General features: G+C 36.5%; 1 non-coding gene across 1 annotated transcript; it reads right to left on the bottom strand.

Annotated features, from left to right (window-relative positions):
- Nucleotides 1-20,314: 20,314 nt before the first annotated feature.
- TRNAW-CCA (transfer RNA tryptophan (anticodon CCA)) lies at nucleotides 20,315-20,387 on the bottom strand. The gene has a single exon. It is a non-coding gene; the product is annotated as a tRNA-Trp (tRNA).
- Nucleotides 20,388-22,431: the final 2,044 nt, after the last annotated feature.

The raw sequence follows: 22,431 nt of genomic DNA, 5'->3' as shown, positions 1-22,431 counted from the left end.
AATATTGTTGGTAGCTTGATAGGGATTGCATTGAATCTAAAAATTGCTTTGGGTAGTATACTCATTTTCACTATATTGATTCTTCCAATCCATGAACATGGTATATTTCTCCATCTGTTAGTGTCCTCTTTGATTTCTTTCACCAGTGTTTTATAGTTTTCTATATATAGGTCTTTAGTTTCTTTAGGTAGATATATTCCTAAGTATTTTATTCTTTCCGTTGCAATGGTGAATGGGATTGTTTCCTTAATTTCTCTTTCTGTTTTCTCATTATTAGTGTATAGGAATGCAAGGGATTTCTGTGTGTTGATTTTATATCCTGCAACTTTACTATAATCATTGATTAGTTCTAGTAATTTTCTGGTGGAGTCTTTAGGGTTTTCTATGTAGAGGATCATGTCATCTGCAAACAGTGAGAGCTTTACTTCTTCTTTTCCAATTTGGATTCCGTTTATTTCTTTTTCTGCTCTGATTGCTGTGGCCAAAACTTCCAAAACTATGTTGAATAGTAATGGTGAAAGTGGGCACCCTTGTCTTGTTCCTGACTTTAGAGGAAATGCTTTCAATTTTTCACCATTGAGGATAATGTTTGCTGTGGGTTTGTCATATATAGCTTTTATTATGTTGAGGTATGTTCCTTCAGCGAGGAAACGCCACAATAAAGAGAACTCCACAAACTGCCAGAATACAGATAGGACACCCCAAAATCAGCAATTTAAACAAGATGAAGAGACAGAGGAATACCCAGCAGATAAAGGAACAGGATAAATGCCCACCAAACCAAACAAAAGAGGAAGAGTTAGGGAATCTACCTGATAAAGAATTCCGAATAATGATAGTGAAATTGATCCAAAATCTTGAAATCAAAATGGAATCACAGATAAATAGCCTGGAGACAAGGATTGAGATTGCAAGAAAGGTTTAACAAGGACCTAGAAGAAATAAAAAAGAGTCAAAATATAATGAATAATGCAATAAATGAAATTAAAAACACTCTGGAGGCAACAAAATAGAATAACAGAGGCAGAAGATAGGATTAGTGAATTAGAAGATAGAATGGTAGAAATAAATGAATCAGAGAGGATAAAAGAAAAACGAATTAAAAGAAATGAGGACAATCTCAGAGACCTCCAGGACAATATTAAACGCTACAACATTCGAATCATAGGGGTCCCAGAAGAAGAAGACAAAAAGAAAGACCATGAGAAAATACTTGAGGAGATAATAGTTGAAAACTTCCCTAAAATGGGGAAGGAAATAATCACCCAAGTCCAAGAAACCCAGAGAGTCCCAAACAGGATAAACCCAAGGTGAAACACCCCAAGGCACATAATAATCAAATTAACAAAGATCAAACACAAAGAACAAATATTAAAAGCAGCAAGGGAAAAACAATAACTATCACACAAGGGGATTCCCATAAGGATAACAGCTGATCTTTCAATAGAAACTCTTCAAGCCAGGAGGGAATGGCAAGACGTACTTAAAATGATGAAAGAAAATAACCTACAGCCCAGATTATTGCACCCAGCAAGGATCTCATTCAAGTATGAAGGAGAAATCAAAAGCTTTTCAGACAAGCAAAAGCTGAGAGAATTCTGCACCACCAAACCAGCTCTCCAACAAATACTAAAGGATATTCTCTAGACAGGAAACACAAAAACGGTGTATAAATTCGAACCCAAAACAATAAAGTAGATGGCAACGGGATCATACTTATCAGTAATTACCTTAAACGCAAATGGGTTGAATGCCCCAACCAAAAGATAAAGACTGGCTGAATGGATACAAAAACAAGACCCCTACATATGTTGTCTACAAGAGACCCACCTCAAAACAGGGGACACATACAGACTGAAAGTGAAGGGCTGGAAAAAGATTTTCCATGCAAATAGGGACCAAAAGAAAGCAGGAGTAGCAATACTCATATCAGATAAAATAGACTTTAAAACAAAGACTGTGAAAAGAGACAAAGATGGTCACTACATAATGATCAAAGGATCAATCCAAGAAGAAGATATAACAATTATAAATATATATGCACCCAACATGGGAGCACCACAATATGTAAGACAAATGCTAACAACTATGAAAGGAGAAATTAACAATAACACAATAATAGTGGGAGACTTTAACACCCCACTCACACCTATGGATAGATCAACTAAACAGAAAATTAACAAGGAAACACAAACTTTAAATGATACAATAGACCAGTTAGACCTAATTGATATCTATGGGACATTTCATCCCAAAACAATGAATTTCACCTTTTTCTCAAGCGCACATGGAACCTTCTCCAGGATAGATCACATCCTGGGCCATAAATCTAGCCTTGGTAAATTCAAAAAAATAGAAATCATTCCAAGCATCTTTTCTGACCACAATGCAGTAAGATTAGATCTCAATTACAAGAGAAAAACTATTAAAAATTCCAACATATGGAGGCTGAACAACACGCTGCTGAATAACCAACAAATCACAGAAGAAATCAAAAAAGGAAATCAAAATCTGCATAGAAATGAATGAAAATGAAAACACAACAACCCAAAACCTGTGGGACACTGTAAAAGCAGTCCTAAGGGGAAAGTTCATAGCAATACAGGCATACCTCAAGAAACAAGAAAAAAGTCAAATAAATAACCTAACTCTATACCTAAAGCAACTAGAAAAGGAAGAAATGAAGAACCCCAGGGTTAGTAGAAGGAAAGAAATCTTAAAAATTAGAGCAGAAATAAATGCAAAAGAAACAAAAGAGACCATAGCAAAAATCAACAAAGCCAAAAGCTGATTCTTTGAGAGGATAAATAAAATTGACAAACCATTAGCCAGACTCATCAAGAAACAAAGGGAGAAAAATTAAATCAATAAAATTAGAAATGAAAATGGAGAGATCACAACAGACAACACAGAAATACAAAGGACCATAAGAGACTACTATCAACAATTATATGCCAATAAGATGGACAACGTGGAAGAAATGGACAAATTCTTAGAAAAGTACAACTTTCCAAAACTCGATCAGGAAGAAATAGAAAATCTTAACAGACCCATCACAAGCACGGAAATTGAAACTGTAATCAAGAATCTTCCAGCAAACAAAAGCCCAGGTCCAGACGGCTTCACAGCTGAATTCTACCAAAAATTTAGAGAGGAGCTAACACCTATCCTGCTCAAACTCTTCCAGAAAATTGCAGAGGAAGGTAAGCTTCCAAACTCATTCTATGAGGCCGCCATCACCCTAATACCAAAACCTGACAAAGATCCCACAAAAAAAGAAAACTACAGGCCAATATCACTGATGAACATAGATGCAAAAATCCTTAACAAAATTCTAGCAATCAGAATCCAACAACACATTAAAAAGGTCATACACCATGACCAAGTGGGCTTTATCCCAGGGATGCAAGGATTCTTCAATATCTGCAAATCAATCAATGTAATACACCACATTAACAAATTGAAAAATAAAAACCATATGATTATCTCAATAGATGCAGAGAAAGCCTTTGACAAAATTCAACATCCATTTATGATAAAAACTCTCCAGAAAGCAGGAATAGAAAGAACTATAATTTTAAACATGTTTTTCAGATAGTATGAGAGAAGAATTGATGGTTATTTTTTTAAAATATGGATATGTAGTTGTTTCAGCACCATATTTGAAAAAGCCTTTCTTTACTGTGTTATGTTGCCTTGGCTCGTTTGCTGGAAATTATTTGACAGTGTGTATGTAAGTCTATTTTTGGAATCTCTATTCTTCCATAGAGCTTCCCTAGTGGCTCAATTGGTAGAGAATCCACCTGCAATGCCAGAGACTCAGATTTGATCACTGTGTAGGAAAGATCCCTGGAGAAGGAAATGACAACCTATGCCAGTATTCTTGCCTGGAGAACTACGTGGACAGAGGAGCCTGGAGGCCTATAATCCAGGGGTGACAAAGAGTCGGACATGACTTAGAGACTGAATCACAACCATTATTCTTCCATAGACTTATAAGTCTATACTGACGCCACATCCACACTGTCTTAATTTGTGTATCTCTTTAGTAAGCCTTAAAATTAGGTGCAAGTTCCATGTTGTATTGTTTTTTAAATTGTTTTGGTTCTTCTAAAATATTTGTATTTCCATATAAGTTTTAGAATCACCCTGTTAGTTTCTACATAGCATCCTACTGCAATTTGATTTGGATTAAATTGAATCTATTGATCTGTTCGTGAAGAATTGTCATGTGAACAACATTACTATCTTTATTTAGATCTTTCATTTCTCTTAGTATGCTGTAGTTTTCAGTCCAAAGGTTTCATATTATTTTTGATAATTTACTCTTAAGTACATTGTGTTTTTCAGCACTTTTAAAAAGTAATTAATTTCATCTTCATCTTGCTATTATTTTCTGCTAGTATAAAGATACAATTATATTTTTAAATATTAGCAATGCATTTGACAAACTTGCTAAAATTTCATATTAGAAATTAGATTTGGCAGCAATCATAGTGATTAATAATACACACTTTGAAATCATTTACGTCTGGGTTTACATTCTAACTCCTTCCCTTATCACCTCTGTGACTTTTGAGAAATTTGTCTAAGCAGTCCAAACCTATTTTTTTGTTAATGTATAAGGCAAATATAAATCATACTGAGGGGCTTCCCTGGTGGCTCAGACAGTAAAGAATCTGCCTGCAGTGCAGGAGATCTGGGTTCCATCCCTGGTTTGGGAAGATCACCTGGAGAAGGGGATGGCAACCTACTCCAGTATTCTTGCCTGGAGAATTCCATGGACAGAAGAGCCTGGTGGGCTACAGTACATGGGGCTGCAGAGAGTTGGACATGACTAAGGGATTAACACTTTCTCTTTTCCTTTCAAACAATACTGAATACCTTGTTGAGTTGTTGTGAGTATAAAAACATTAGTTCTTATAAAGTTCTATAAATTATTCTTTCAGTGACCCACACCACTTTTTAGCCACCACTCTCCTGCTCAGGTCATCCAATCTCCATCTTCCAGCAGTAGTCTCTTTGCTGGAGGGCTTATCTAGCCACCTGAGTCTGCTTGCTTGTAGATGTAATAGATTAGAAGTTCTGGAGAATTATTCATTGAAAGCTGCTGTGAACGTGTGATTGACAGAGTAGGTGGCTAAACATTTCAGGAGCTCTTTCTCTGCTAGAGTGAAGTAACTCTAAGATGTGTTCTATATTGACTCCCAGAGCCTCCAGTAGGGTTGAAATCTCCTCGACTAGAGTTGCAACATGTTTGATCATTCCCTCTTGACCGGTTTTCTTCCCTTCCCTGTCTCATAAAATATGGTTTGATTAGAAATGTAGACTCACTATGAGTGAAATCAAAGAAATAATCTATTGTAGTGATTAGAATTTACAAAATTGTGAGAGCTGGGAAAACAAGATAAGGAAGGTTATTGCCTCTGCTTTACTTGGGGACCTGAAGTTGTGCTACGTCAGCAAGGCCTGGAAGTCATGAAAAGAAGTTTGATGTGACGAGAGGGAAAGAGAGGCAGAGTGGAATCCATGAATACAGACTGGAACCCAGGTTTGTTTCACACTGTCTCTGACCTTATTGGCATAGATGATTCACATAAAAAGCTGGAGCTATTTACCATACAACTGTATACATTCAGAATGTATCCCACATTCCGAAAGGCTAGAGAAAAGATACTGTGGGATCAGTAAGAGGTGCAAACCTAGCTGCTGCCACTCTCTACCAAAGTGACCCAATAGATCACTGAAACTTGGTGGAGCCACACAAATGCCTGGCGTTCTCTGCTGGCCTCCTGAGCATGATAGCTGCTCCGTCACGCTTGCCTCCCAGTCTCGTGCACTTTCATCCTGCAGCCAACTTTAACCTGGGACCATACATGGAAGGTATGGGAACCACCTTCCATGGTACAAAATCACCACCCAAAATAACATTTCCTTCATCTTTAAAATAAACTATTTGTACTCAATTTATTTTTTTTGGAGTCTCTGAGTCTAGGGTGTTCTTCTTGATGGGAACCCAGTTTAAAATATTACTTAACAGAGAATATAGTAAAAATGAAAAGTCTTTGTTATCTAGGATCCTAGTCAAAGCAATAGTCCCTGATAATTGTCAAAACAAATGTGTGGTCTCTTTATCTTCCATAGCCTACTGTCCCTGAAACTGGAATGGTTATCATATTTTAGTGGGTATGTATATGCCTGCTTTGTATATATGTATGAGTATCTATACATATACCATTTTATAAATATATAGAAATATACAGAGATAGATAGTCTTTTAGAATCCCATTCATTGAGAATACGATTCAGGAAGTACTTTAACGGTTAAAAACATCTAAATGTTAAGTAAACATCCTGGTTGGTTCTGATAAGGGTGATCCATGGACTACATTTTCAGAACATCTGATCTAATATATACATGCTATGTTATGCATAGATCTTTTAAGTTTTACTATATACAATGAGGGATTGGGGGCAGGAGGAGAAGGGAACGACAGAGGATGAGATGGCTGGATGGCATCCCCAACTCGATGAACGTGAGTCTAAGTGAACTCCGGGAGTTGGTGACGGACAGGGAGGCCTGGCATGCTGTAGTTCATGGGGTCTCAAAGAGTCAGACACAACTGAGTGACTGAACTGAACTGAACTGATATACAACGTTATAAGTGTTTTTAGGTTTTTAGTTTTAGATAACATGTGGTTTTATCTATTTATACCTGATTCCAATGATGAGGAAGAAAAACAATAAATGAAAATAGAAAAGAAACTATTTTACATTTTTCCTCACCAAGAAACAAGAGGTTGAATTATAGGACAGACACATACCTGAAATGTTTATCATTTTAAGTATGTCATCATATTATTTAAAAACACCTACATAAAAATATGCTTAAAAGGAATCCTGTTGTTTAACAGAAGACCATTCAAACTCTCTCATCAACTATCTCAAAATATACACAAAATTGTAAATTTAGCAACTATATTATAACTTCCCACCTTTGAGAAATAGTGTAATTGTTTGGCACTGACATTGTAGTTGACAGGTTTAAAAAGGGAACTCATACAGCACTGCAAATTTTGGCAGGATTTCCCTTTCTTTCTACTCATACTATGCAAATAACCATCACAATCTAAGAGACCAGTTCCAAGAAGGAGGTTATAATTAAAATGGATCATTGACCTCTTCTAAGAGACTTTCAGGATGAAAGAGTAGGAAAAGAATACAAGATAGATGATAGGCAGTGGAAATACTAACAGATAGGATATGCCAGTGTGGCAAATTTTATTTGAAGTTGGGGTATTAAAATGAGTGAAATGGAAAAAGAGTAGGCAGTCAATGGAAAGGATGATGCTTTAAGAAGTTTGGAAGATGTGCAATTACTAGAATGCAGAATATAAGGCCATGGTGATGTACAAGGCTAACCTCAGTAATCACAGAATATCCAATACTCATAGTTTACATTTCATTCATCTCTGTAAACTCTTTCTGATGGTATCTTCCTGATTACCCCAACTTTTTATTTATGAACCCTAGAAATCATCATATGGCTTCAGCAAAGTTGCTTCTTTCCTAATGTCCTGTCTGAATTTCTCCTTTCTCACCCTAATAGAAAACTGTATGTCCTCTGGGGACACATACTAGTACAACTTTACATTTCAATCTAGAGAATATGCCAGCTAAATCTTATATTTGCATATGACTGTTACTCTCTCCTCCCTGCCATCCTCATTTGAAGCTAATCACATCAGATTATATCGCCTTTCGGAGAAGGCAATGGCACCCCACTCCAGTACTCTTGCCTGGAAAATCCCATGGATGAAGGAGCCTGGTAGACTGCAGTCCTAGAATCTTTGATATCCTCCTTCATTTCCCAATAATATTCTCTCTGTCTCTCTCCTCTCTCTCTCTCTCCCTCTCCAGTTCTCTAGCTTCCTACAACTCTAGGCTCTATCTCCTGCAACCCTCAATTCCCTTCCTAACATCACCATGGCTTTATCTTCTTCATTCTAGTAATTTCACATCTTCCAAACTTCTTAAAGCATCATCCTTTCCATTGACTGCCTACTCTTTTTCCATTTCACTCATTTTAATACCCCAACTTCAAATAAAATTTGCCTCACTGGCATATGCTATCTGTTATTCTTTCCACTGCCTATCATCTATCTTGTATTCTTTTTGTACTCTTTCCCTGCTTTATCGTCAATAAGTTAATTGTCACTGTCTTAACTCTGTTGCCTCTATTTCTGTCTGAGAATCTATCTAACATACCTCCAATCTGAGTTCAGTACTTCTATTTCTTCACTCTTTCCCCATCAATACAGAAAAATAAGCAAGCAACAAACTGGTCTCAATTTAAATTTATAACCATATGAGCCTTCAGTAGATGCCACCTATTCTACTTACATAAGCTGGTGAATTCATTCTCCTACTCTCTTAGACATTTATTTCACACATCTTGACTCTTCAAACTTCCAACATGCACTCCCATGTCTCCTTCCCTTGAAGAGAATAAAGAGATCAGAAAAGAACATCCATATGTTGTCAGTACCAAATCAGGGAGGGTGATGTTTCCTCCTTCATTCTTTCTTAGAATTTCTTTGGTTATTTGGGTTTTTGTGGTCCCATAAACATTTTAGGATTTTTTTTCTACTTCTATAAAAAGTCATTATTGGCCTTTTGATAGAGTTTGTGTTGCATCAATAGGTAGCTTTGGGTTATGTGAACATTTTAACAATATCAATTCTTCTAATTTGTGAACATGGGATATCATTCCATTTATTCCTGTCTCTCCCAGTTATTTTTACTGCTGTCTTGTAATTATCAGTGTAGAGATCTTTCACCTCTTTGATTAAGCTTATTCCTAAATATTTCATTGTTTTTGACCTTATAGATATATGTTTGGTATTATAGTGTTATAGAAACACAGATATGCAGATGGCACCACCCTTATGGCAGAAAGTGAAGAAGAACTAAAGATCCTCTTGATGAAAGTGAAAGAGGAGAGTGAAAAAGTTGGCTTAAAGCTCAACATTCAGAAAACAAAGATCATGGCGTTCAGTCCCATCATTTCATGGCAAATAGATGGAGAAACAGTAGAAACAGTAGCAGACTTTATTTTTCTGGGCTCCAAAATCACTGCAGATGGTGACTGCATCCATGAAATAAAAATATGCTTACTCCTTGGAAGAAAAGTTATGACCAACCTAGACAGCATATTAAAAAGCAGAGACATTTTTTTGTCAACAAAAGTCCATATAGTCAAAGCTATGATTTTTCCAGTAGTCATGTATGGATGTGAGAGTTGGACTATAAAGAAAGCTGAGCACCAAAGAATTGATGCTTTTGAACTGCAGTGTTAGAGAAGACTCTTGAGAGTCTCTTGAACTGCAAGGAGATACAACCAGTCCATTCTAAAGGAGATCAGTCCTGAATATTCATTGGAACAACTGATGTTAAAGCTGAAACTCCAATAGTTTGGCCACCTGATGCAAAGAACTGACTTATTTGAAAAGACCCTGATGCTGGGAAAGATTGAAGGCAGGAGGAGAAGGGGATGATAGAGGACGAGATGGTTGGATGGCATCACTGAATCAATGGAGATGAGTTTGAGTAAACTCTGGAAGTTGGTGATAGACAGGGAGGCCTGGCGTGCTGCAGTTCATGGGGTCACAAAGAATCAGACACGACTTGGTGACTGAACTGAACTGAACTGATTTAAACTTTAAAACCATTGTTTGCAACTCACCTCAGCATTTGTTTATTTATTTACATTTCAAAATAATCTATCAATTTAATTTTTAGTTTCCTCAATAAAGTACACTTACTCAGCTAATTCTTTTTAAATGTTTAAGGTTGCAGTACACAACACACCTTCAAATATTTCAGATTAAGATATATTCTATGAAGAATAAAAATTATATACAACCTATGATTATGGATATGCAAATTTGTTGATGAATATATAAAAAACTGAAATGGAGCAAAGATATAAAAAGTTATTTGCAGGGAAGTGCAAATTGTTTTTTTCCTTTTGATTTTTGTTTTTTTATGATGCCTCTAGAATGCTTTTAAAACAAAATAGTATAAATGTAAATACCCTTAATATACTATTCTGTTTTCTACTCTCTAGTATGTGTCTACCTGATTATGTTCTGAGCCTAGAGAGATGGAGAATCAAATGGTAAGATCAGCAGGGGACTCAGAGGCAACCAGTAAATGGTTTTTGAAAAGCTGCTCACTGAACTAGGCATAATGGTAGCTACATAGTAATAAAGACACTGTTTCTTTAACTTAACACATTTAGGCATGTAAGAAATAACAGATTTTATTACTGCAATGCATTTTTTTTTTTTTTTTTAGTTTCTTTGCAGGTACCTAGTCTCAATCTGCCTCTTCCTTTGCCACTGAAACTTAAGCAGAAATAATCATACTCAGAGCATTTTAAAGCTAGAAGACATGGTGGAAACTGTTATTTTCAACTGTATCTTAGATACACATCCAAAATCAGGAATAATCCAACCTACTCCTCTTCACATAGTTGCTTCAAAAATCAGCTAATAAAAGTTTTGAACTTTAAACACTCATAATTAACAGAATAACAATTTGTTCATTTCTGGATGTTGAACAGTATGCCTTCTACCAAAGACTGCTGCTCGAGGCAAGATTTAGCTTTCTTGTATAATTTATAGCCTTGGGATTTGGCTGTGTAACACTTCCTACTCACTGTCACTCAGTATTTTTGCCTGAGTTAATTACAGTACAGCACATTAAAGTCAAGTTGAGCTCAGTGGCCATCTAGGGCAGTAATTGTGAAAGAAGTCCAACGTGTTATTTCCAGGAAGAGTAGATTTTGCTTTATTATTGTGATGATGATCTTATAAATACTGCACAATAGTCCCATAACAAAATGTCTATAGGGAAAGAAATTGTATATGGTTCATTTTAACAATTTTAGCTTAAGTAGTATTTTACAACATAGGTGAAAAGTACACCTTAGATTCTATTTCCACAGGTAAAACTGCCTTTTCATACCAAAACAGAAAATTAGTTTATTCTTTTTAATGCTTTCATAGTATGTCACTGTATACATCTACCTAAATTTATTTAAATTCAGCTGAGAGTGGCAGAAAGACAAAGTCCATAAACTGTCTATCTGATTTGGTAATTGGGAAGTCATTAGTGACACAAAATACCAGAATAGAAAGCAAAATTACATTGGGCTGATGACTGACACTAAGTGAGAAAAGATACACTAATCTTTTTTGAGTCATGTGACTTGGAAGAGAAAAGATATTGAATCACAGCCAAGGGGAATTCAGGAAGACAGAATGACATAGAGAATGAAGATAAAATATTGTTGAAAAAATTAGATGAAAGAATATAAAATACATAACTTCTAAGTCACTTGAGTCATGCCTGACTCTGTGCAACCCCATAGACGGCAGCCCACCAGGCTCCCCGTCACTGGGATTCTCCAGGCAAGAGCACTGGAGTGGGTTGCCATTTCCGTCTCCAGTGCATGAAAGTGAAAAGTGAAAGTGAAGTCACTCAGTCATATCCGACTCTTAGGGACCCCATGGACTGCAGCCTACCAGGCTCCTCCATCCATGGGAGTTTTCAGGCAAGAGTACTGGAGTGGGGTGCCATTGCCTTCTCCAAAATACATAACAGGGACTGATAAAACTTAGGAAACATTAAATAGTAGAGCAGTGCAAAGAGAACTGAAAACTAAAGAAGACAGCACAAAAACAGATATAAATTAATTAGGAAGCAGTGTAAAAAGCAGAAATATAAAAAAAAATAATGAGCAGATAAAGATTTGCACTTAGGCTACAAGACTGAATAATAATAATAATTTATAGGCCTGATGTTACTTGGAGTGGAAATAACATTTATAATCTTGAAGCAGAAGAATTCTAGGGAATAATATTAATTCAAGAAGTATACTCTATACGTTCACTGTAGATATCTTTAGAAGAGGATCATGAATCATGACAAGTGAAGAAAGTGACTCAGTCCTATATACTATTATCAGCTAAAATACCATCAACTCAAGAAAAAGATACAAATCTAACCTATGTTTCTCTTGCTTGAGATAGATGGTCAGTTCAGTTTAGTTCAGTTCAGTCGCTCAGTCATGTCCGACTCTTTGCGACCCCATGAATCGCAGCACGCCAGGCCTCCCTGTCTATCACCAACCCCTGGAGTTCACTCAGACTCACATCCATCGAGTCAGTGATGCCATCCAGCCATCTCATCCTCTGTGGCCCCTTCTTCTCCTGCACCCAATACCTCCCAGCATCAGAGTCTTTTCCAGTGAGTCAACTCTCCGCATGAGGTGGCCAAAGTACTGGAGTTTCAGCTTCAGCATCATTCCTTCCAAAGAAATCCCAGGGCTGAGCTCCTTCAGAATGGACTGGTTGGATCTCCTTGCAGTCCAAGGGACTCTCAAGAGTCTTCTCCAACACCACAGTTCAAAAGCATCAATTCTTCAGTGCTCAGCCTTCTTCACAGTCCAACTCTCACATCCATACATGACCACAGGAAAAACCATAGCCTTGACTAGACGGACCTTTGTTGGCAAAGTAATGTCTCTGCTTTTGAATATGCTATCTAGGTTGGTCATAACTTTCCTTCCAAGGAGTAAGCACCTTTTAATTTCATGACTGCAGTCACCATCTGCAGTGATTTTGGAGCCCCCAAAAATAAAGTCTGACACTGTTTCCACTGTTTCCCCATCTATTTCCCATGAAGTGATGGAACCGGATGCCATGATCTTTGTTTTCTGAATGTTGAGCTTTAAGCCAACTTTTTCACTCTTCACTTTCACTTTCATCAAGAGGCTTTTTAGTTCCTCTTCACTTTCTGCCATAAGGGTGGTGTCATCTGCATATCTGAGGTTATTGAGATTTCTCCTGGCAATCTTGATTCCAGCTTGTGTTTCAATTACTTGTAAATATTTCCTTGGTATATTTAGTCATATTATGATTTTGCTTATAATTGAATGTGTAATTAACTACAACAATTGCAAGTCCCAGACCATGACTCTAGGCCATGTGATCTTATGAATGAAAGTGTAAGTGAAAGTCAGTAGTGCCCGACTCTTTGCAGCCCCATGGACTATACAGTCCATGGAATTCTCTAGGCCAGAATACTGGAGTGGGTAGCCTTTTCCTTCTCCAGGGGATCTTCCCAACCCAGAGATTACACCCAGGTCTCCTGCATTGCAGGTGCATTCTTTACCAGCCGAGCCATAAGGGAAGCCTGATATAGTGAATAAATATTACTTATTTAGGTGAATGACTGTGACCAGCATAATAGATTCTTGTGCTTTAGTTTTGTCATCTATAAAATGGTAAAAGTAATGCTTTTCCTTTCTTGCCCAAAAGGTTGTTGTGAGGATCAATTGATAAGAACGTGTGTGAAAGTATTCTATAAATTATGTTTTCAATACCATTATTAGTCTGATTATAATAATAATTTTTAAAATTATTATCATGATAAATTAAGGTACTGAGACAAGAAGTCATCTTGAATTTACTGTCTCTCATAACAACACAGACTTTTAAACTGCAGTACAATTATATACTCTGTAATTTACTCACCTATGTGTTGGGTTTTTCTATAATAGAGTCACTGAAAATAATTAAAATATACTAGTGCCGAATTTTGTAGGACAATATGACATCATAATTTCTTGGTATATTGAAATACACATTTCATCCTTGGTAGATTGAAATATACTTTTGATCTCAGTAGTGAACCCTGAATAACTCATCCATTTGACCTTGTTCCTTTTTATAAATAAAATATTTCAGTTCCTTCATGTCCTAATAAAGTAATAGAATAGTTTAAATAAACATATGAAATAAACTAGGCCATGTAAATTTTATTTTTTATCGGTAGGAAAAATAAGATTTGAAGCTGGCCAAACAAAAGGTGACAGATTTTCTTTTTTGCCTGGTGAACAGTTTCAAAAAAGCACAAATTAAATGAAATCTTATTAAGCATCCTGAAATAGATTTTGAACTGTAAAATGCATTGCTTTGAGGAACATCTTCATTTAGACTGTTTATAATTCAGCCTATTTAAACTTGCTAATGTACAAAATCTGTTACTTTTGTGTTTTGTTCTGTCTCCTACTTCCCATCAAGCAGAATTTCTCTCCTAATAAATCCCCATGGAAAACAATGGTTATTTTCTTATTCTGCTTTTAAGCAACTCTGATTTATTGAATATTTACTTAAATGTTCATTGCCCTGTTAGAGCAATTTCCCATGCACTTCATGTAAAATTTATTAGTTTGATTACATCATACTTCTTTTCATATAGCTATATGCCTATTCATATATTCTCATATTAGGATATAGTATCCATATTTTGGATGTTTTGATCAATCAGGCATCTACTCAGTAATTTTTTTACCTTTTTTATTCTTCATATTTTCCTCTGTAAATTACAAATGTATCCTAAAATTATTTAGTTTCTAATAACAGGCATAAGAGAAACCTTATTTTGCATAAGTAGTCAAAATTTTTAAAAAGGTTAAGGAACTACAAAGCCTGGCTTATACTCATGTGGTTAAGCTAGTTTCAAGACAATAATTCAGCATGAAATTTGGAAGTTGCCTGTGTGTAAATGAATGTATATACTTCTTTTATTGGGAAAATTGGGGGCTTTTCCCCCCAAGACAATATTTTTTATTATTTAGAAATGACAGCCATATGTATTTTATTAACATAAAAATATTGATACTGTGGGAAAATGTAATTTACATAAAGAAATGACACATTGAATTTCTAATAATTGTTTCCAAATATCCACATATAGGAATTTAAGCATCAATGTATATTGTTTTTGGAGAAGGCAATGGCAACCCACTCCAGTACTCTTGCCTGGAAAATCCCATGGACGGAGGAGCCTGGTAGGCTTCAGTCCATGAGGTCGCTAAGGGTCCGACACGACTGAGCGACTTCACGTTCACTTTTCACTTTCATGCATTGGAGAAGGAAATGGCAACCCACTCCAGTGTTCTTGCCTGGAGAATCCCAGGGACAGGGGAGCCTGGTGGGCTGCCGTCTATGGGGTCGCACAGAGTTGGACATGACTGAAGCAACAGCAGCAGCAGCAGCATATATTGTTTTGCAACTTTGTAAGAATATTGAATATCTGATAGTGTATGAGCTGATGTTACTTTTAAGTGTTATAGACACTTATAAGACAGTCTACTTGGGGGAGCAGTCTGTTCCTGGTTCTTACTTAAATATCAACAAAAATAATGTTTTAAAATGTTAATGGAATAGACTTAGTAATGGCTATCACAGAACTTATGTTTGTTCTTTAATGAAAAACAAAGAAAGTTAAGTTGTATTTTAGAACAGATTCAATAAGAACTTGAGTAAATTGAACTTCACCTATTTCAATGTTCCCTAATACACCTCATATTTTGATGGGATACTCTTTGTCAGTTACCTAAAAGGAAAAATAAAGGCATAATATATTTGGGGACATGAAAAAAGAAGAAAGTAACATTAACTTAGCCCATCTCTCCCTTTTCCTGTCCTTGGCTTTAAGGATAACTTGTTAGGAAGGACTTTGTTCTCAGATACTGCAAGTCAGAATGGATTCAGGGGTAACGGCCCCTCAAGGACAATGACTCAAGGGTTAGGGTTAGTCTGAGATATAGGCTTGGGTGGTGTCCTGGTAGAACCAACTCTGGCTCTCTCATCTCCTCAGCTCCTGGTAGCTCCTGGACTCTTCCTCTTTCTCTTATTACAGGTATGTAGGTTTGAGTGGCTTAGGAGAGAAGAGTAGTACTTTATCAGATTGTCTTTTTTCATTCTGCAACTTGGTCATAAAATTGCAGCTTGAATTGTTTTTAATAAACTGCTTTGTTTTAGTTATAGAAGCAAGTTTAATAAGTCAAAATATATTTAGAACTTGTTGACTATTAACAGATATATTGGATTCTTGAAAGATGTTAAAATACTCAGTATCTTATTTTAAAATCTTTGCTAAATAAATATACTTCTCTTGTTATAAATAAAATAAAATACTCAGAATCTGAACTCTAAATGTGTATGCTATAAGTTTTACTCTCCATGCTTAAGGAGGGACAATTAAAATAATATTATTTTAATATTTCATTAGGATTCAAGAGATAATTTTGAATGTGGGCACAGTAGTAGCTTTGCCTACTAGTTGAATGGCTTTGCATTCTCAATTATGAGCTGAAAAATTACTGAATAATATCATCTTACTTTCTTTTTAGTATCTAAATGAGTCTGTATATCAGTGTCTTTCATTCATACTGAATTAAACTACAATAATCTTCTTTATTACAGAATATTAGCTTTCAGAGTTTGAAGAAACTTTGAAGTTCATATAGTTCAAATATCTAATCAGTGTTTGATTTCTCCCTGTGTGCTTTATTTTTTTCTCTAATTTGCTGTTCAACTTGTTTGTTCCTCTGCAAACATGTTGCTCCCATTCTTAAAATGCAAAGCATTAACTTAATGAATAATATAATTGTTAAAACAGACTTTAAAAAATATGTTCCTAGTGACTCCCACCAAATTATCTTCATTCTACCCTCTAGACAACACAAGTCAACTCTTATTTTTCTTCCACAGAGCAGTTTCCAGTATCTGAAGGCATTGTTAGTTGCTTCATGTTCTCTTGGTTTGAGTTTGTCAAATTTAAATGTTCTTGAACTCGTTACTTTTCTTAAATAGCATTGCCAGAATTAGCTACATGATTTGACTGAGAGGTTCCAAAAGTTTGGATACTAGGGCTCTATTCCTAGTTCTGACATCATCTTGTAGATTTTCCCAATTGTCTAAATAAGGGTGAGTATCAAATTGAAATTTTTCCAACTCCTCATGGAGATTCATTTTATAGTTTAAAGAGTAAGCTAAAATCCCAAGAAGGTAATAGTATATGTTTCCCCAGATTTGGCTTAAGAGAGTTCCATATGTTTTGCCATTTTATGCTGCACTGAAGAGATGCCACTCCCTCTGCTGCAAAAAGTCATTTGTCATGCCCTTTAAATATCGCTCTCCCCAGGGCTAGAAATTCCCTGACTGGCATCTGCTATGGATTAAATTGTGACCCCTAAATTCTATCCTTGGAAGCGTGTATTTGTAGGTGGACAGTGGGTGCTATTCAAACATGTTTTTGGAACATTGCATGAGATAAGTACTACGAGTACTTTGAAGCACATGATTATGTGCATAGACCATGAGGGATCTTCTTCATGTGAGTCACTTTAGCAGGTCATATAAGCTGATGATGAATAAAAATTTTGGAGATAGACTGACCAGGGTTCTACTATTTATTAAATGTGTTATCTTGGAATAATTAATTTATCTTTCATATCATAGAATCCTCTAAATACAATAGTGCAACTGTAGCATTCATCTTTTAGAGCTTCTGTGTGTATTAAAATAAAGATAGTGAACATGATACAATTATAGAATGACTATCATAGTGCCTGGCATGTAGCTTTTTCAGTTCAACTCAGTTCAACCTTTCAGTCATGTCTGACTCTTTGTGGCCCGCCCCATGGACTACAGCATGCCAGGCTTCCCTGTCCATCACCAACTCCCAGAGCTTACTCAAACTGTCTCCATCAAGTCAGTGATGCCATCAAACCATCTAATCCTCTGTCATCCCCTTCTCCTCCTGCCTTCAATCTTGCCTAGCATCAGAGTCTTTTCCAGTGAGTGAGTTCTTCCTATCAGGTGGTTAAAGTACTGGCGTTTCAGCTTCAACATCAGTCATTCCAATGAATATTCAGGGCTGATTTCCTTTAGAATTGACTGGTTTGATCTCCTTGCAGTCCAAGGGACTCTCAAGAGTCTTCTCCAACACCACAGTTCAAAAGCATCAATTCTTCAATGCTCAGCATTCTTTATCGTCCAACTCTGACATCCATACATGACTACTGAAAAAACCATAGATTTGACTAGTTGGACCTTTGTTGGCAAAGTAATGTAGCTTTTTGGCAGTCCTCAAAGAATATATCAGCTTTATAAGATTTATATTGAGCAGTAAGTTTACATGGCCAAAATAGTTCTCAAAAATGGCTTTATATTACCATATGAGTCTGAATGTAATTGTGTCATATATTTGGCCACCACATTTTTTTTCTTTTCCTTTCCTTTGACTTCATAGCATCCAATTCTATACATTTTGGATCTTGAAAAGTAGATTTGAAAATAAAGTGAGTTTTGTGTTTGTTTATTTTAATACCAAAGACTCGTATGTTTCCCAAATATTTATAAAATTGAAAAAAATCATGAGATTATTTTTTCTGAAGTTTTAATAATATTTAAAATGTTTCTTATAAAAACTAGCCCAGGTAACAATTTATAATAAATTATTATAGGTGATAATGTCAAAGTAATTTTTTTGCAATAGATTGTAAATATTCATTTACTGAGGCAGAGAAAAAAATGATATGAATAGTTTTTACTAAAAGAAACTTTTAAAAATGTTCTTATTGTTTTCTAGATTAGATGATGGATTTAATTGTGGGATAAAATGTTCTGAGATTCCTTAGTGTGTCCATTTCTCAGTGACTACTTCCATTCAGAAATGTTTCAAGCAAAAAGACACATTAAAAGTTATCCTCATGGGAATATTTGCATAACCTCCAGATGATTTTTGGATTACCCTTTGAAAAATTTCATACCTGAATGGTCTAAACCACCAGACCATTCAGGTATGATGTAAATAAAATCCCTTATGATTATAAACTGGAAGTGACAAGTAGATTCAAGGGATTAAATCTGATAGACAGAAGGCCTGAAGAAATATGGATGGAGGTTGGTGACATTGTAAAAGAGGCAGTGATCAAGACCATTCCCAAGAAAAAGAAATGCAAAAAGGCCAAATGGTTGTCTGAGGAGGCCTTACAAATGTTTGAGAAAAGAAGAGAAGCTAAGGCCAAAGGAGAAAAGGAAGGATATACCCATCTGAATACAGAGTTCCAAAGAACAGCAAGAATAGATAAGAAAGCCCTCCTCAGTTATCAGTGCAAAGAAATAGAGGGCAATAATATAATGGGAAAGACTAGAGATCTCTTCAAGAAAATTAGAGATATCAAGGGAAAATTTCATGCAAAGATTGGCACAGTAAAGGACAGAAACCGTATGGACCTAACAGAAGCAGAAAATATTAAGAAAAAGTGGCAAAAATACACAAAAGAACTATACAAAAAAGATCTTAATGACCCAGATAACCATGATGGTGTGACACTCACCTAGAGCCAGACATCCTGGAATATGAAGTCAAGTGGGCCTTAGGAAACACCACTAGGAACAAAACTAGTGGAGGTGATGGAATTCCAGCCGAGCTATTTTAAGTCCTAAAAGATGCTGCTGTTAAAGTGCTGCATTCAATATGCCAACAAATTTGGAAAACTCAGCAGTGGCCACAAGCCTGGGAAAGGTCAGTTTTTATCCCAATCCCAAAGAAAGACAAAGCCAAAGAATGTTCAAATTACCACTAAATTTCACTCATCTCACATGCTAGCAGGCTTCCCTGGTGGCTGAAATGGTAAAGCATCTGCCTACAACGCGGGAGACCCAGGTTCGATCCCTGGGTCGTGAAGATCCTCTGGACAAGGAAATGGTAACCCATTCCAGTACTCTTGCCTGGAAAATGCCATGGACAGAGGAGCATGGTAGGCTACAGTCCATGGGGTCACAGAGAGTCGGACACGACTGAGCGACTTCACTTTCACTTTCTTTCACATGATAGCAAAGTAATGCTCAAAATTCTCCAAGCCAGGCTTCAACGGTACATGAATCAAGAACTTCAGATGTCAAAACTGAATTTACAAAAGGCAGAGGAACCAGAGATCAAGTTGTAAACATCCACTGGATCATCATAAAGCAGGAGAGTTCCAGAAAAACATCTATTTCAGCTTTATTGACTATGACAAAGCCTTTGACTGTGTGGATTACAACAAAAAGTAGAAAATTCTCAAAGAGATGGGAATAACAGACCACCTTACCTGCCTCCTGAGACATCTTTATGCAGGTCAAGAAGGAACAGTTAGAAGCGAACATGGAACAACAGACTGGTTCCAAATAGTGAAAGGAGTACGTCAAGTCTGTATATTGTCACCTTGATTATTTAACTTATATGCAGAGTATATCATGTGAAATGATGGGCCAGATGAAGCACAAGATGGAATCAAAATTGCCAGGAGAAACCCCGTGGACTGTAGCCTACCAGGCTTCTCCGTCCATGGGATTCTTCAGGCAAGAATACTGGAGTGGGTTACCATTTCCTTCGCCAGGGGATCTTCCCGACCCAGGGATCGAACCTGGGTCTCCTGCATTGGAGGCAGATGCTTTAACCTCTGAGCCACAGGGAAGCCCTTCAATAACCTCAGATACTCAAATGACACCACCCTTATGGCAGAAAGCAAAGAGGAGCTGAAGAGCCTCTTGATGAAAGTGAAAGAGGAGAGTGGCTTACAACTCATTCAAAAAACTAGGATCATGGCATCTGGTCCCATCACTTCACTGCAAATGGATGGGGAGACAATGACAGACTTTATTTTTGGGGGCTCTAGAATCATTGCAAATGGTGACTGCAGCCATGAAATTAAAAGACACTTGCTCCTTGGAAGAAAAGCTAGACAGCATATTAAAAAACAGAGACATTACTTTGCCAACAAAGGTCCATCTAATCAAAGCTATGGTTTTTTCAATAGTCTTGTATGAATGTGAGAGTTTGACCATAAAGAAAGCTGAGCACTGAAGAATTGATGCTTTTGCAGCTCGGTATTGGAGAAGACTCTTGAGAGTCCCTGGGACTGCCAGGTGATCCAACCAGTCCATCCTAAAGAAAATCAATCCCAAATATTCATTGGAAGGACTGATTCTGAAGCTGAAGCTCCAATACTTTAGCCATCTGATACGAAGAACTGACTCATTTGAAAAGACTCTGATGCTGGGAAAGAATGGAGGCAGGAGAAAGGGATGATAGAGGATGAGATGGTTGGATGGCATCACCCACTTGATGGATATGAGTTTAAGCAAGCTCCAGGGTTTGGTGATGGACAGGGAGGCCTATTGTGTCCATGGGGTCCCTAAGTGTCATATATGAATGAGCAACTGATCTGAACTGAACTGAATTTTCAAAAATAGATTATTTGTGAAAATTAAAAATAAATAATAAAAATACACACATTTGATATAACACTATGTAACTGTTATCTGCTTTTATGAGTGTAAAGGGGGAAATGTTAAGGAAAGTTAAAATATAATGTCAGTATTTAATCACTGTTGCTAGTAGGACATGCTGTTAAGCTTTTGAATAAATTTCAGTGAGCCATGGATATTTTCAGTGATAGGTCTTACTACTGTTATCATTAACACTATTTACATCTTCAGTTAGATTTGGAAAACAAAAAATATTCTGGATATTTGAATTCTACAAAGGAAAGTGTGGTTTTATTAAATGATGTTGAAAATTAGCTCATTTCAGTGAAAATAAAATGGATGTCCTATACGATTTAAGATATATGAAGAAAAGCAAAACAAAAATTGCTTTTTATGTACTCAAATGCCTTATTTATTGAATTGAGCAAATAAAAATGTAAGTGGAAAACATTTTAAAAAATATAGAATCTATTGTTATCAGGAGTTTTAAGATTCAAGATTTCCATCCTTTGGATTATTATTTTTTAACACTTTTACTCCACTCATAACAATCATAGTCCCTAAGAATGTATCTGTGACTAATATTGTCTTAACGTTGTTTGTTTGTTTTCTTCAAAACTTAAAAGAACACTGACCTAGTAGTTCACTGTGCACCAGGAAGCATCCTATGACTAGTTTCAGGATGTAGGAAAACAAAAGTCTTGAGAACAGTGAGGTCCACGGTGGTCTCATAAACTCTGAATACTTACAAAACTGTAATCATTTATTGAGCTCTAATGCTCTGGTAAGCCTTTGAAGACTCTGGAAAAAAAAAAAAAAACAGAACACAATTTGAAATGTTTTTATTTCTCAGTCTCAGAACCTCTTTGGAGAAGGCGATGGCACCCCACTCCAGTACTCTTGCCTGGAAAATCCCATGGACGGAGGAGCTTGGTAGGCTGCAGTCCATAGGGTCGCAAAGAGTCAGACACGACTGAGCGACTTCACTTTCACTTTTCACATTTATGCATTGGAGAAGGAAATGGCATCCCACTCCAGTGTTCTTGCCTGGAGAATCCCAGGGACGGGGGAGCCCAGTCGGCTGCCGTCTCTGGGGTCACACAGAGTCGGACACGACTGAAGCGACTTAGCAGCAGCAGAACCTCTTTTCCTAGATTCCCATGTGGCTGTAATTCTAGGAATCTTTTATTTAAAATAAAATAATACCATGGCTATTTAAAACTTTACAAAAGTGTACTGCTGAACTAAATT

The sequence above is a fragment of the Bubalus kerabau genome, chromosome 5, assembly GCF_029407905.1.
Source record: "Bubalus kerabau isolate K-KA32 ecotype Philippines breed swamp buffalo chromosome 5, PCC_UOA_SB_1v2, whole genome shotgun sequence".
NCBI lineage: Eukaryota > Metazoa > Chordata > Mammalia > Artiodactyla > Bovidae > Bubalus > Bubalus kerabau.
The sequence above is the reverse complement of the archived record's forward strand: the minus strand, read 5'-3'. Positions and strand labels throughout refer to the sequence as shown.